Source organism: Equus caballus, chromosome 4 (genome assembly GCF_041296265.1).
Source record: "Equus caballus isolate H_3958 breed thoroughbred chromosome 4, TB-T2T, whole genome shotgun sequence".
NCBI classification, from domain to species: domain Eukaryota; kingdom Metazoa; phylum Chordata; class Mammalia; order Perissodactyla; family Equidae; genus Equus; species Equus caballus.
This window is the reverse complement of record NC_091687.1, coordinates 100,441,540-100,457,254: the sequence shown is the minus strand read 5'-3', so window position 1 is coordinate 100,457,254 and position 15,715 is coordinate 100,441,540. Positions and strand designations below refer to the sequence as shown.

Here is a 15,715-nt window from a genome sequence, read left to right as displayed (position 1 = left end):
TGAGACTATTTCTAGCATCATTTTTCACAATAAAAATTAAAAGAACAACAAAAATGGATAAATACAGGACAAGCTAATAAAGAACAGGACATCCATGTAATGGAATCTATGCAAGAAAAAAGAAGTGGAGCAACATGTATTGATACAGGAAGGTCGTTTATATATTGTTAAATGAGAGATAAAAGGTCATAAATGAGATTTTCACAGCATTTTCTTTAAAAAAATATGCAGATACATGCTTAGGAAATTCCTCTAAGATTATACGGCAGTCTGGTTGGGTTTGGGCAATTTGAGGAATTGGAAGGAAGTTTAATCCCAATTTATATCCTTCTGCACCAACTGACATTCTTAGATTTAACAGGTATACGTAAAATGAAATCCAAAATCCAGATGAATGTTTTGTAACTCTCACATTTCCTGTCTCACTCCAGCACCAAGCAGATTTCCAATTTACATTTTGTCAGTTGTTCCAGGTTGTAAATTTAACTGCCTACATTAGGCTGTCCTTATGCTCTCCCTACTTTGAAGTGCCCAGCTGGTAATAAATGACATGTCATACATAAAAGGCCAAAAGAATCTTGCTTGAATGCATTCAGATGCACATGTGTTCAGAAGAGAGGAAACCTGAGACAATACCAGAGAGTGGAGTCGCATGTAGGTGTTGAACTTTTCCATCGTGTTCTGGAGAGTCCACAGATTAGGAGCAAGAGCCTCTGTAAGATGAGTGATGGAGAAATCAGGTGTTGTAGAGGATTTTTGATGAAGTTAGGGCTTTGACTCAGACCGACAGCAGGCTTTTTTGGATATCGTGCATGTTTTAGAGGTCAATTGTGGTGTCTCCATTGGGGGGATGGGGGCTAATTTTGTCTCCAAATGGCTAGGAGAATCCTGTTCAGAGCCTGGGATAAAGGGGAAAAGGAATTATCTGCTTAGAATTTGAGACATCTTCTGGAAAGATAGGCTTGGGGCCTTTGGAGAAGGTAGCTTTGTTACTGAGAAGCCTCTGATTGGTGAGATTTCAAGTTTTCCCGTTAAACAAAATCTTTAAAAAATTCTGAAACTTAATTGGCCCCAAATGAGAATGTCTAAAAGTTTGTTCTGCTCTCCCCAAACTGATTGTTTAGGGAAACCGTGAGCCTGGGCTAATTAAGAACAGGTACTTGAGTAACTGAGTCCCGTTGGAAAGGAGGGAAGCAAGAAAACACCTAACGTCCAAGAATGAGCCAGTCTTTCCTGTTTTGGGTCATAGTGTTGGAAGAAGGGCTGTGAAGGAAGGAGTTTATTTAGACAATATCACTCAGCACATCCTGCCCACCATGAAGTGGGTGGGGAAACTGAGCTGCCCAGCAGTGTGTTGATGGGGTTACTTAGGGTTCAAAGGGTAATGTGTGAGGATGACTTCCTGCCTCGTGAGGAGAGGCAAGACCATCATGTATGACTGAGTTGTTGGCACTGCATATGGTCGGGAGCTGAGGTGGTGAAGAGGGTCTTAAATCAAGCCCATGCTCTGCCAGCCAAGCAGTGAGACTGTTGCGACTGCATTGGCTGGAGAGCGTTGAAGGCTGACACAAAGTTACCTCCACTTTCCAAGCTCACTTCAGGACGTCTCTTCTCACTCGAGGAATATCATTTTTCTAATTCACTATCCCAGACAGCATGTTTTTTTTTCAATTTGCACAAAAGCTTTGTATGGCCTTAGTTGTTCCTGGGCTGGTGGAGGCAAATTAGGAGGACGGAGAAGAGAGCCTCACTGCCATCCTCTACAGTTTCTTTGGTCCTTCTACCTGTCATCACCCAGTGACCAATGTCCAAACTGCGTCCCTGAATGCTCTAGGATATCAGAGGAGAAGGAGAGTTCCAGGTTAAGGGGCAATGAAGGGGCATTAAACATCTCTTGTACCGAAGCCCAGGTTTTCTGTTTGGACTTTGATTCCAAATGAAGGAAGGTTACTATTATATAAGTCTACTTGGGCTGCCATCACAGTACCCCATAGACCGGATGGTTTAAACAACAGAAATTTATTTCTGACAGTTCTAGAGGCTGAGAAGTCCAAAAGAAAGCTTGTGACTAGTCAATGAGGGCTCTCTTCGTGACTTCTAGACAGCCATCTCCTCTCTATGTCATCACGTGGCCTTTCCTCACTTCGTGTGTGTGGAGACAGAGAGAGAGAGAGAAAGGGAGAGAGAGAGAGATAGCGAGCTCTGGTGCCTCTTCTTATAAGGATACTAATCTTATCTAATCAGGATCAAACCTCACTTTTAACCCTAATTACTTCCTTAAAGGCCCCATCTCCAAATATAGCCACACTGGGAACTAGGTCATCGACATGTGAATTTTGAGGGGACACATTCAGTGCATGACACCATCACTTTGCCCCTGCCAGGCAAGCCAAGTTTATTCTCAACCAGAGAGCCTACTCCGTCCTCACCCTGGAGGCTGGGACACAGCTCTGTCTGTCACTGGGGACTCTAATTTCCCAAGCTGCAGGTGTCTCCTCTAGAAAACTGGAATAAGATGCCTCACACCCTCCCCCCAATACTATATACACACCATGAAACCTCAGTAGCTTCTTCCTCTATTTTTTCTCTCTGCTCCTCACAGCTGAGCACAAACATAATCAATACAGATACCTAAAAAAGAAATACCAGTTAAAGACCTTTATTTGAACTCCTTATTCACATATAATTACCACACTAGAAAGTAAGCCTTATGTATACTTTAAGAGATGTCAGATTGAATGTGTTGCAATTTTTACTTAATTTAAACATTGACCTCTGTTAACATTTATTCTGTATTCTTAGTTATATACTCGTAATAAAAACAAAAACCAAACTAGAGAGAAGGTTATTTCCAACCAAGAAAATTTTTAATAGCCTCTCTTCTGGAAAAGCTCCTTGGTGAAAGTTAAATGTTTACCCAGATAGTATCTGTTACCTATCTCTGACAAGACAGTCATTTTTTCTGTATAATTTTCTATAGGTATTACTCTATATCCATACTTAATGATGTATAGATATGGGTGTATATGATACAAATTAAAATATTAAATTTTCCCTGTTGTCCTAATGTTCCTTATTAGGAGATAAGGAATAAGAAATGAGTCATATGTAATTAAAACTTCTATACCTTCTGGATAGCCACCACAAACATTTGTTTTCTTTATGCCTAATTGAAATATCTTTCATGTTTTATTAATATTGATAATAATTCTCAAAACTGAACAGAACTATAATTTGACTCAGGTTCATCTGACTCCAAAGTTTGCTCTTAATCTTTGTTATTTTGTTCCGTGAACATTAGCACATTTTTTTCGGTAAAGACATTGAATATAACTCTTATGTTATCTAACTAATTTTTATATCTTAGATACTTACTGACTGTAAGAAACTTTGATAACGCTTTGTAACCATGTAGAGGGAAGGGAACAAGTATTTATTGTAGGTACTTAGTAGTACTTAGTAATTTCTATATATTTTTATTCAATCCTGGCAATAAGCTGAGGTAAGTAGCATTATGTTCATTTAACAGACGAGAAAGTAGGTTAAATAATTTGTCAAAATTTACTTTGCCAGCAACCATAGTGTATCCATCAGATTAGAAAACAGTGAAATGCTAGGAATACTAAGTCTTGATGTGAATGCTGGAGAATAAGAGCTTTCATCTATTTCTGATGGGAATATAAAATATTATGGCCCAAATAATTAGATTGTAGAAAAATTAGTAAACATGAACCGCAAGATATTCTATGGCCTGTTTTCAAGCTTGCTAATCCTTTCTTCTGTGTTGAGTCTACCGATGAGCCCATGAAAGGAATTCTTCACGCTTCACACAAGATCTTTTTATTTGTAACATTTTCATTTGATTCTCTCTTACAGTTTTTAATCTCTCTGTTGAAATTCTTCCTTGTTTATGCATGTCGTCTACCTTTTCCATTGCATCACTTAATATATTAACCATATTATTATGATTATATTATATGATTATATTATAATATAATCTCATATATGGTTATTATATGATTATAATATTAATCATATTACTTTTGCATTAGGTGAATATTTTCTAGTATAACATTTTGAAACTTTTATTGATTTTTCCACTTTTTTAAGTAATTTGTTTTAGTGGATGCTCTAGGGCTTACCATATGCATCCTAACTCAGAATTGACTTCAGATTTATACCAACGATGCCAGTTAGATATTAATCCTGCATAGCTCTATTCATTTATTCCCTTTTGTGCTATTATTATACATATTATACATATGACATCAATATAGTTATAATTATTGTTACAATTTTTGTTACAATTATTACTTTATAATTTTTAAAGAAGCTGGGAGAAGAAAGGAGAGCAAGTGTATATTTATAGCATTTCTTATATTAACCTTATTTACCCTTTCTTGTTCTCTTCATTCGTTTCTCAGATTCCAGTTGCCACTTGGTGTCACTTCGTACTCCAATGTGTACCTACCCACATCATTTGTGCTATTATTAGCAGACATATTACACATACGTTATCCACTCAACAGTTCAATTATATACTTACTGTTTTATACAGTTGTTTTTTAAATCAGTTAATGGAAGGCAGGAGAATAAATATGCATTTATACTGTCTTTTATAATTACAGAATTACCTTTGTAAATTACCTTTGCAATTCTGTACAATCATTAACACTTTGTGTGTGTGTGTGCACGTGTGGATGCTAATTACTGTCTGGAATCACTTGCTTCCAGTAAGAAGAACTTCCTTTAGTATTTCTTGTAAGGAGGATCTACTAGCAGCAAATTACCTGTTTTAGTTTACCTGGGAATGTCTTTCTTTTGCCGTGATTTTTGAACTTTAGTTCTTCTGGATATGTAATTCTTGATTGATCATGTTTTTTCTTTCATTATCTTGAAGATATCATCCCACTGTCTTCTAGTCTTAATTGTTTCCATGAGACATCAGCTGCTCATTTATTAACATCCCCTTGTACATGAGAAGTCGTTTTTCTCCTGCTGCTTTAAAGATCTTTTCTTTGTCTTTCACCAATTTCAATATTTACTATTTGCTGTGTGTTTGTGTGTGGATCTGCATTTGTACTCCTTGGAATTTATTGACCTTCTTAGTGTAAATTAATGTTTTTCATCAAATTTGGAAAGTTTTCAACCATCACTTCTTTGAATATTTTTTATGCTCCTTTGTATCTCTCCTATTCTTCTGGTGTTCCTGTTACATGTATGTTGCTGCATTAACGGAGTCTCATATTTCTCTGAGGCCCTGTTCATTTTTCTTTGTTGATTTTTCTCTCTCTGTTCTTTGGACTGTGTAATTCCTATTGATCTATCTTCAAGTTTACTAATTCATTCTTCTCTCAATTAAAAATCAACTGTTGAGCTCCTCTACTGAATTTTTATTTTACTCATTATACTTTCAACTCTGGAATTTCCATTTGTTCCTTCTTATAATTTTGATCTCTGTTGACGTTCTTGATGTGGAGAAACATTGTCATCATACCTTTCTTTACTTCTTTAATCATTGTTTCCTTTGGTTCTTTGCACATATTTACAGTGGCTACTTTGAAGTCCACGGCTGTTAAATGTGAAGTCTGCTCCCTCTCACAGGCAGTTTCTGTTGTGTGCTTGTCCTCTTTTGCATAGGTCATACTTTCTTGTTCCTTTTCATGTCTTGCAATTTTTCATTGAAAAGTTGACATTTTAGATGTTATATGGTAACACTCTGATACTGGTACTTCATCCCAAGGGCTTGTTATTGTAGTTTGCTTGCTGATTTGCTTAGTGGACTGTTTTGGTGAAGTCAATTTTTGTTGGACTGGACTATCTTAGTGAAGCCAATTTCCCTGTCAGTGTTCACCTCTGGTGTCACTCCTCAGAGGCCACGGTCTTAGTACACATTCACCCTAAAGTGGCAGTGGTTTTAACAGGGCTCTCTTTGATTGTCTCTTTCCCTGATCACACTCAGTGGTTAGGCTCCACTGATTGCTGGATTATTGTTCTATTGTTTTTGACAATGTTCTGGGGCATAAATTGCTCACTTCCTGATCCAATTAAGTTTGCCTTTACAGAGGTAGTTTTTGAGGTCAGAGTTTGAGTGTTATTCTGACCCCAGGAAGGCATTTCCTAGCTCTCTCTTTCTCTGGTTCACTATGTTAAACTAGCTGGCCTATGGTTTGCCTTGTATCCCTCATGAAATTACCAGCCTCCTCCTTTGCTTACCACCAAAACCTCCGTTGATTTTCAGAGTGCCCTTAGGCTGGAACTTCCTCACATTCTGTTTCGAATAAATCAGCTCCTTCAGAGTTGGCTCTCCCATGAGCAAATTATCTGAGCCATCACCCTGGAGCCAGGGGTGGGGACAGTGGTGCAGTTCTCTTTCAGTGATACCCTTGCTTTAGTTGCCAGGTGCTGGACAGTAGCAGTAGCCTTTGAACTTCTGGGCTTACCTCTCCTGGTGTGGAACCTCTACCCTGTGAGTGAGCTTGAGGGGGGATGGGTTATTGGGGTCCTAGTATTCTCATTGTGCTGCTCCTAAGGTGGAGCCTCTGCTCTATGAATGAAAACTAAGTAGAAGTACGAAGTCCCAGACCCCTTGTCTGTACTCTCTTGGAAATTATCTTCTGCAATATATAGTTGCAGGGGAGGAAGGAAGAGAAATGCTGACAACCTCCCCCATTTGGGAAGATATCATAGCACTTAACTTAGAGATCAGTGGAAAGGAAGCTCATTCTTGGCTATACCTGCCTGGAGTTGAGTTTCCATCACACTGAGCTGAGAGTGGGTCATGATTCAAGTGCCACACACTCTTGCTGTTCTTATCAAATTTTAGTAGATTTTTCTTGAATAAATCTCTCTTCATTTGCTAAATGCCTTTAATATGATTTCCAGACTGTAAGTGTTTTTGTTTTGTTTTTTGGGGGTTTTTGGTGAGGAAGATTGGCCCTGAGCTAACATCTGTTCCCAATTTTCCTCTTTTTGTTTTCTCCCCAAAGCCCCAGTACCTAGTTGTATATCCTAGTTATAGGTCATTCTAGTTCTTCTATGTGGGATGCTGCTACAGCATGGTTTGATGAACAGTGTGTAGGTCTGTGCCCAAGATCTGAACTGGTGAACCGTGGGCAGCCGAAGCAGACCACTCAAACTTAACCACTTGGCCATGGGGCTGGCACCGTATAAACACTTTTTAAAATTATAACTTCCACAAATTATGCTTGTTTAACTAGCCAGCCAGTCTGCAGAACTCCCCTATCAATCATAATTGTTCCAAAGTCCTTCACTGATAGTTCTAATATGAGGATCTGTTCTGGGTTTAGGTCCATTGCTTTTTCTCTTGAAAATGGGTTGTTTTTCCTGTTTTGTGTGTGGATGTCTCATAAGTTGTAAATTAAATGCTGTACATTGCATGTAGAACAGTTGAGTTTAGGTAAATAGTATTTATGCCTGGAAATGGAAAAACCTCTTCTTTGGTCCAGTTGTAAATTTGAGGGGTTCATTCAATCTGATGAAGAAGTTGGGCTAGATTGGGGTTATTTTGTTGCGTTTATTGAACTGTATGCTTCACATTTCTTTGGTGGTGGGCTGCTGTTATCTGGGCCTTAGAGTTTCTAGACTGGTACACACATTGTCGGATTTAACATAAAACAATAATCACCTTAACGTTTTACACCTGTGAAGTGTTTTAAAATCTTCCCAGTGTTATCACAACTGTTTTTGACATTACTGGTCTTTCTTTGCCATAGCCAGATAGCTATATTTGTAGGAGAGATAATCCCCTATCTCCTGGTCATTGTTCTCAGTGTGCTGAGACAGTCTGGTCTTGGTGAAACAACTTTTTCACTACCTTTTCTCTCAAATTTATATTCTCTTGTTCTCAAGGCAGTGAATTGCACAGTTTAAAACAGAGTTTTCCACAAAGTCACCCATGTATATAAATGCTTTCTTCATTTCCCTAGATTCCGGGCATTTTCTTGCACGTCCTTAGCCCCAGATACCATTCTTTGAGAAATGACCAAGTTTTAGATCTGTTTTCTTTTCTTCATTACTACATAAAGACTTCTCTTCTCTAGAACTAAGGGAGAGAGGACTAAACTTTTTCTTAAACTTTCACTTTTACCTCCTATTCATTATTTTAGAACAGGATGTTAGCAGCTGCGCTGAGGACAGAAGAACTGTTCTAATTTTATGAAGATTGATCAGGGCTCTAGCTCTACACACATGAGCAGTTAAATAATTTATCTATAGCTCCTTTGAAATTTGCTTGATGTTGGAATCTTATGTCTAGTTACTCAAGCCAATTCGATTTGTGTATGAGCTCTGTCTCTCACCAAACATCAAAAACATCTGTCTTCTCTTAGGTGACTTTTTGGAAGTTGTGGAAGCGGAAGGTGTTGGTACCCCTATTCAGCATCCCTTCTACCAAGTCACTGCAAGCACTCCCCAGCTATGTGAGAGTTGGCTGCTATGGGCTTACAACTGCTCTTTCTTCAGAGAATGGTTCTGACTGAACAGGAGCCACCTCCTGCAGGAGGTTTTACAATCTACTCTCCTCCAGAGAAAGGCTGACTGAGAGAGAGATGCAAAAAGCCATTCCATTTGTCTCAACATGAGTCCAACTCTATGGAGCAGTTCTTTCATCAGAGGTCCCATGGGACCACGCTGAACTAGTCTCCAGCTGAGACCACATCCTTGATTGGCTTTCTTCCCTTGACTTATTCTGCTTCCTTCACTCTTCCTTTCCAGAGAGGACTCTCACATAAATCACTTCCTCAGCAATTCCTGTCTTAGTCTCTGTTTCTAAGGAACCCACTCCAAATCAACTGGTATTGGAAGTGGTCCCGAAAGCAGACACAAATGAAGGCAGTCTGGAGGTGGACCACTTGCTGGTGAAATGTCAATAGGAACTCTACCACTAGCAGTTTAAACAGACCCTAGAATGATTAGAATGATATAACAAATGCAGTTGTTAAGATTTTTCGCTCTGGTGGACTAGAGTTTGAAACATTCAAAGAAAATAGTAACTGTAAGGACTATCGAACTTGGTCGCTTTTGTGAAGTGCCCTTGTCGAGGGGAGACAAGGACAGGCTCAGCTCTCTTTAAAGCACAGTGTGAGAGTCAGCAGCCTCTTTGGTAACATTTAAGGAGACCTTCACTCTCTGTAGTCAGAGGATGGACAAAGCATAGAGCAGACATAGAATTTAATTACAAAAGTAACAGAATTTCAAAGAAGGTTCATTCAGCCGAACAAGTCTCCTATTTCAAAGATGGGGCCCTGATAGGGAAAGCGTGGGACCCTTAGTCTTGGTATGATGAATTCCTGAACAGATACAGTTGAGAACCTTGAACACCCAGATGCCTCTGAACTCTCTTAACCTGCAGAAATGACACAATCTCATGTTGAAGACATGCCTCCCCCTCTTACTTTAGGAACACACAGAAAGCTCAGATAAGGGACGAGCCTTATAAGACAAGGCTTGTCTTCCTCAGGATATGCCTCCATTTCTTTTTCTTCCACCAGATTTAAATTAGGTTAAATCTCCACATAAACTAAGGAAGAGCTAAGGCTGCTAACAGAAAAGAGATATTATACATCAAAGCTGCTGCAAGAACTAGCTAACATGCACGAGCAGGCACTGGGAGAGCGTGCCCAGGAGTGAATCTAGCAGGCGGGAGACCAAGGGTGGTTGGAACATAAAGCTGAATAGGGGAGAGTTTGCTGATAGGGAGCCACCACCCCTCAGGCAGGATTAACGTCCTGGCAAGGGTCCTGGGAAATGGCTGTAATATATGCTATCTGCTGACTCATGGAATTTTTGAAAAAGTGACAGCCTTCATTAAATTACATAGATATACTAAAAATACCCTTAGAAGACTCTGAAGGAAGGGATCAAAGGGCTCATAAAAGTGGAGATGCTATAATGGAGCTGTTATATAAGACTGAAAAATCCAATGGCTGACCGTGTTCCTTTGGAGGGAGGCCTGGAGGACATTTTTCTTAGCAAGGGGATAAAAGTGGACATCAGCTGAGGCTGTTGTTAGAAGATGCTGTGACAGAACCAGGCTTCCTAGTGGCAAGAGGGTAGAGGTCACCAGAATAGCACTTAACTGTCAGATGCAAAGTGCTCAGACTTGCCCTATTAGGCAGCAAGGTTGAAATAGCAAACAGAAGGAGGCTGAACTGCGTGGCTCTTTGGATAAGGCAAACGGAACAAGATATATTGGCAACCAACAAGAGGACTGCTTAGTATACATAAAGGAAAGCAATCAAGAATGAATGAGAAGGCTCAGACCAGCTACCCCGATGAACGCATGATCCCTTTGCCCAGTCTCCAGATTTGAACCAGTTTTCAGGCTCAGTATTATCAAGCGAAGAAGAGTCTGAGGCACAAGAAGTAGGACCTATAATACCATGATGAGGCTATCCACTGTGATTTCCCTAGACTTGCCCTCAAACCCTATAGTCATTTATCTGGGTGTCCATCACTGGAGAAAGGGGCATACTCAGATATTTTAAGAGCTATGGCATATAGCATGTGAGTTGAAGCTCATACTTAAGGATTTAAAGCACCATCACTGCCCCCCTTATTAGGGAAACATGTGGGTAACTAATGGAACATGGATCCAGATCCATCTCATAGTGGTTCCACTGGATCCGTCTATTTTCACCTCTTTTTCTCTCTTTTGTCTCCTCTCTTTCCTTCTCCATTTTCCCTCTTTCTCACTTCTCCTTTCCTCTCCTCTTCCACCTCTCCAAATGCCCCCCCCACACACACCCTTTGACATATACACAATACAAACGAACACTCATTCTGCATCAGGACCTGTGCTAGGCACTGATAACTCAGAGATAAAATCCAGGCTCTTCCATCAAAGTGCTCACAGAGCAGAGTGGGAGAAGGGTGAGTCGGTGAGCAGCAATTCTAACAGGGTCTGCCACAGCGTCCTGCACAGGGTAGTATGGCAGCACAGAGGGGAAACCGCCAACCCAACCAGGAGGGGGTGAAATAAAGAGGTGCTTCTCAGAATCAATCATGTTTGACTTCATGTTTGAAAGAAGAATGAGGATTATCAGGCAGAAAATGGCGGATCCCCTGTGTTCTTGTGCTCATTTTCAACTGAGTCCTGACATCCTTCAAAGGTTAGTTTCCTGGCACGTATTTCTAACCACGTTAAGTAGGCATTTCCCTAGACTTGCTGGGGCTCAACTTACCACGGGAACGTGCAGAAAGCTATCTTGTAAGCAAAGACTTTTCCTCTCGGGAGTCTAGATTCTGGAAAACAATGACTTTTACCAGATTATTTTATTTTTCTTTCACAGATGAGCTATCTTTCTGAAGCCTCCCGTAATACTCCAAGCTTTGAGGAGATAACACTCTAGTTAGAGAAGCTATAAATAAAGAAAAGTAGCTTTCCCAGCAGCTCAGATTCTTTCTCCTGAGTCCTATCTTGCCCTTGGAAGATGACTAATGGAAAGACATGAAATTTATAACCAGACTTAGGCTTAAGTCTCTGCTCTACCAGTTCTGAGCTGTGTGACCCTAGGACAGATATCCAACCTCTCTGAGTATTATTGGTCTACCTCTTAGGAGACTGGAGGAAATTAAAAATACAATCTTTAAAGGAATATGCACATATTAGATCCTCAATAAATGTCAGAGAGGGGACAGATGTCTGAGATCATCTACACTTTCCTTTTACACAAATCATTGTCCAAATTCACATGCTTAGTCGTCCATGCTAGAAATCACACTTGGGTCTGCTGAATTACAAGGCAGAAGGTGGACAGGGGAGCAAAAGGTGCAAGGGAGAGAAAGTAGATACTTAACAGGCAAGTTCACAGAAACAAACTCTGCAAACCGACTTGATTGCTTAGGGAACCAGTGGGAATTGGGAGGGATTGGTGGTCAAATCCTGGAAAGAATTTTCTGGGGAGCAGAAGTGTAGGTAAAATAGGAAAGAAAGGAAATCAAATAGATGAATGGTGATAGATGAAGGGGTGTGTCGATTAATCTATAGACCGGACTACAGACTCGAAGTAAGACAACCCTGTCTCAGAGCACAGGCCACATGTGACGGGAGCAGAAGTGTTGGGGAGGCTGGGGCCCACAGTGTGGAGACAATGTCTGCCGGACAAGCCTGGAGACGGCTGTTCTGTTCTAAGTGAGCCGAGATCTGTTTCTTTCTAAGTGGGAAGTTCAAGGGCCAACCTATGTTAAGAGAAAAGGGGACCAGACTAAAAATGTTATCTCAGTGATTTGGGGGCCTCTCAAAAGAGGGAGGCAGTGTTGATGGTAAGCGATGCTTCCAGAATGTTGTGTGTGAGAGAGGCAGACGGAGTGTAAGCTGTCAGGTAGACCTGGTTAAATTATGGGATGAGTTATCCAAGTGCACACTTCGAAAGGAGCCAGCATGCAGGAGTAAGTGTTAGAAGTTGAGAGAGATTTAAAAGAAGGAAATAAGACAACGACTGACTACATCCAATGACATGATGAGTTGGCCATTCTTTTATTTATATGTGGGTTATAATGCTAATTTTTTCCCTTGAGCTAAAATAAAAGTATGATGGGTTGGTGTCAATTTGAACAGGAAATTGGAGAGACCAGGAAGATGGAGAGAGAGTCGATGGTGAATAGATAATGACATAACTTAAGATACTGAAACGTATAGAGGAAAAGAGACAGATAGAGGAAGACTGGGAGACCGAGTAAAGAGGAGAGTGTGTGATATTGGAAAGGATGGTTCCTTTTAGCACAGAATGAGAGAGGACTTGGGGAAATGAAGGGAAGACTCATGGAGGCAGAACCTGGGAGAGAGGAGCAGAGGCTGGGGCTGGTGCAGCTGGGGAGTCTATGCAGACAAAATCCAGGGACAAGTAGCTCAGCTGGCTGACCACAGGACAGAGAATCTGGAGCCCAATACGAAAGGATAAAAATTGTCTCTAATTATTGCAGATATAGCAAAACTGCTTAAGAGTGAAACTTATCTTTTAACAATCAATACTGCAGTTACTGACCACACACCTGCAGGCTTCATGCTGATGATAGTTCCTACATTATTTCTAATCCTCATAGCAACCTTCCTAAGAAAAGGTTATTATGCCCATTTTACAGATGAAAAGTATGAGGCCAACAGAGTTTAAGAAGCACAGACTGAAACTGACAGTTACATTTGAACTTGAGTCTATCTGATGCCAAAGCACCACCTTGGTGGTTCCCAAACATTGTTACTGGAAGGTGCTCACAAAGATGTGGGCAAACCAAGCATTGCCAACCACCAAATAAATAATATGGCTGTGTTTAAATGTATTTAGTTGATGCACTGATAAATGAAAGCCTATTCATTGAAAAACATTGCTGATTTTGCAGTTTTGTATGAATTTCCTCAACTAAGGTTTTCTTTTTTTTTTTTTGGTGAGGAAGATTGGCCCTGAGCTAACATCTGTGCTGATCTTCCCCTACTTTATGTGGGAAACCACCACAGCATGGCTTGACTAGCAGTGTTAGGTCCCTGCCCAGGGATCTGAACCCATGAACCCCAGGCTGCCGAAACACAGCACATGAACTTAACCACTATGCCACCAGGTGGCCTCTCGACCAGGGTATATTAAAATGATCCATTTTATAAACTTATAGTGTCAGAGGATTTTCATAATTTATTTTTTAAAAGGAAGTCCTGCAACTGAACAAGTTTGGCAACCACTGCCACCAGTCATGTCCCACATCAGATTAGCACTGGTAGTGTAAAACCTGCAGACCAATAACATGCACAAAGTATGCACCCCTAAGTCCTTCACGGTGTACAAAAAGGCGTTGTGCACTTTATACAGGTATGTGAATATGAGGTGCACAGAGGAACATATTATGGAATAAAGGAGAAGAAGGAAACGCAACGAGCTGGGCTTGGGGTGCTTATCTAGAATCTGATTGCTATTAACTTCAGTAACCAGAGGTGACATGAGAAGCCTTTTGCTTGAGATAGCTTCTGCTTGATTATAAGTATTTTCATTATACTTATCTCATTTTTCCAAGTTACTTAATGTTAATAAATAATTGTTGTTATCGCTTACCCTCCAAAGACGCAGAACCTTCAGAGACCGCGGTTGCCTAGTCTCGCAGGTGCGTACCTCCTCAGAAGTGTGTATCCACCGCCACCTAGTGGCGGCTCTGAATAATGCACGGTGATGCCTGGGAGCTCCCCGGCAACAAACTGCCGAGCGCGTTCCAGGGACGATGTCATAAGGAAAAGAGAGAACCAGAGCCTACGGTCTTTTCCGGAGTGGAGAAGGAAGTAAAAAAGTGAGAAAACGTGGGGGACAATTTTTATGAAAACTTGGAAATAGTAGACACTTCTGAGGCAAATTGGATTTCCAAAAGTGTTTGAGAGCGATCCATGAACAGCGAGACTCACACCCTGAGAAGAATAACAGAGTTTATTTCCATGAAAGCACAATCGAACTAATTGTTAAAAGCTGGATTGAACTATGGCCTTAAGAAAGTAGAATCACTGGAGGGGATTCAATCTGTATTGATTCCTTCTAGAAAAGCTGAGGAAATGGGGCAAAGGTCGGTGAAATGGTTAGAACTGTAAAACCCAGATCGTTATGTTTGGGAAAACCAAGTTCCCAGATACATTTTTAACTGAGTTTATTATAAACCCGTTTATTGTCTCTGTGGGGATTGTGAGTGGTGTGCCTTAAGCTGTTTTTACTGAATACATTGAATGTTAGTAGGGAAACCACAGTGTGCAGAGTCTGTGCCATGTAGCAGGTGTGTCGTGGGAATTCACCACAGGCAGGTAAATCGAAGTCCCACGTTGAGGACAAGGGAAACAGAGATGCAGAGATGCTGAATAACTTGCCCACATTCTCCTAAGTACTCAAACGCCAAGATGGGATTCAAATTCAGGTGTCTAATTCCACATCCTGTTCTTTCCACATCGTGTTGCTTTTCTTTGAATCACCTGCATTTAAAATTTAATATTAATGTTTATTTTAAATCATTTCTTTGTCGAATTATTAATAAATTCGTATGGTGTAAAGTTCAAAAAGAAAGTATAAGAGCAAGTGAAAAGCAAATGAAAACAAAAAGAGTGAGTGAAAAGCAATGGCCCTCCCGCCCAGCATCTGCTTTCCCCTCCCTAAGGCGGCCCTGTCTTGCCAGCATCTGGTGTATCTTTGCAGAGTATGTTATCCACGTGTGTGATTAAGAAATGTTAACATCAAAAGGATGGCCTCTCCAACATTATAAGAAATTTTATTTTTATGACTAATGCAGAAAGTCACAACAAAGGGTTAATTAACTTAAACATCAAACTACCTTGCTTGCTCCAGTAGAATTTTTAATTTGATCAAAAGTTAAGTATGGAGGATTTTCGAAATAAAATAGAGGTTAATTCACCATTCAGTTATTTGAATACTTTTGAGTGGCTACTAATGGAAGGCTTTGAAATGATTGCTTAAATTTTCTCCAAAGCTTTATATATGATTCCCAAAACCCTCTGGAAAAGCTTCCAAATTACCCAAAGTCTGTCTCCCTTTCCTTTCTTTTATTAAAAGTATTGTTCTTATTCCTAGATCCTTTGCTTGGTTTCTAGACTGACCCTTAGCTGATCAAGTTGATGTTGGCTAGAAACACACTCATCAAAAGAATCTGAACCGAAAATGCCAGTCTGGATTTTATTTCTGGATATATCATAGGCAAGCTAGCTTGTCATTTCTCTAAC

The 15,715-nt window shown here is 40.2% G+C and overlaps 1 long non-coding RNA gene across 1 annotated transcript in view; it reads right to left on the bottom strand.

The window, feature by feature from the left end:
* LOC111773279 (uncharacterized) overlaps nt 1-14,202 on the bottom strand; it is a 40,364-nt gene extending 26,162 nt beyond the window's left edge. Inside the window, exons 1-2 of the long non-coding RNA XR_002807649.2 lie at nt 14,061-14,202; nt 2,552-2,631 (exon numbers count right to left, since the gene is read on the bottom strand). This is a non-coding gene — a long non-coding RNA (uncharacterized lncRNA). The remainder of the gene's footprint in view (nt 1-2,551; nt 2,632-14,060) is intronic.
* Nucleotides 14,203-15,715: the final 1,513 nt, after the last annotated feature.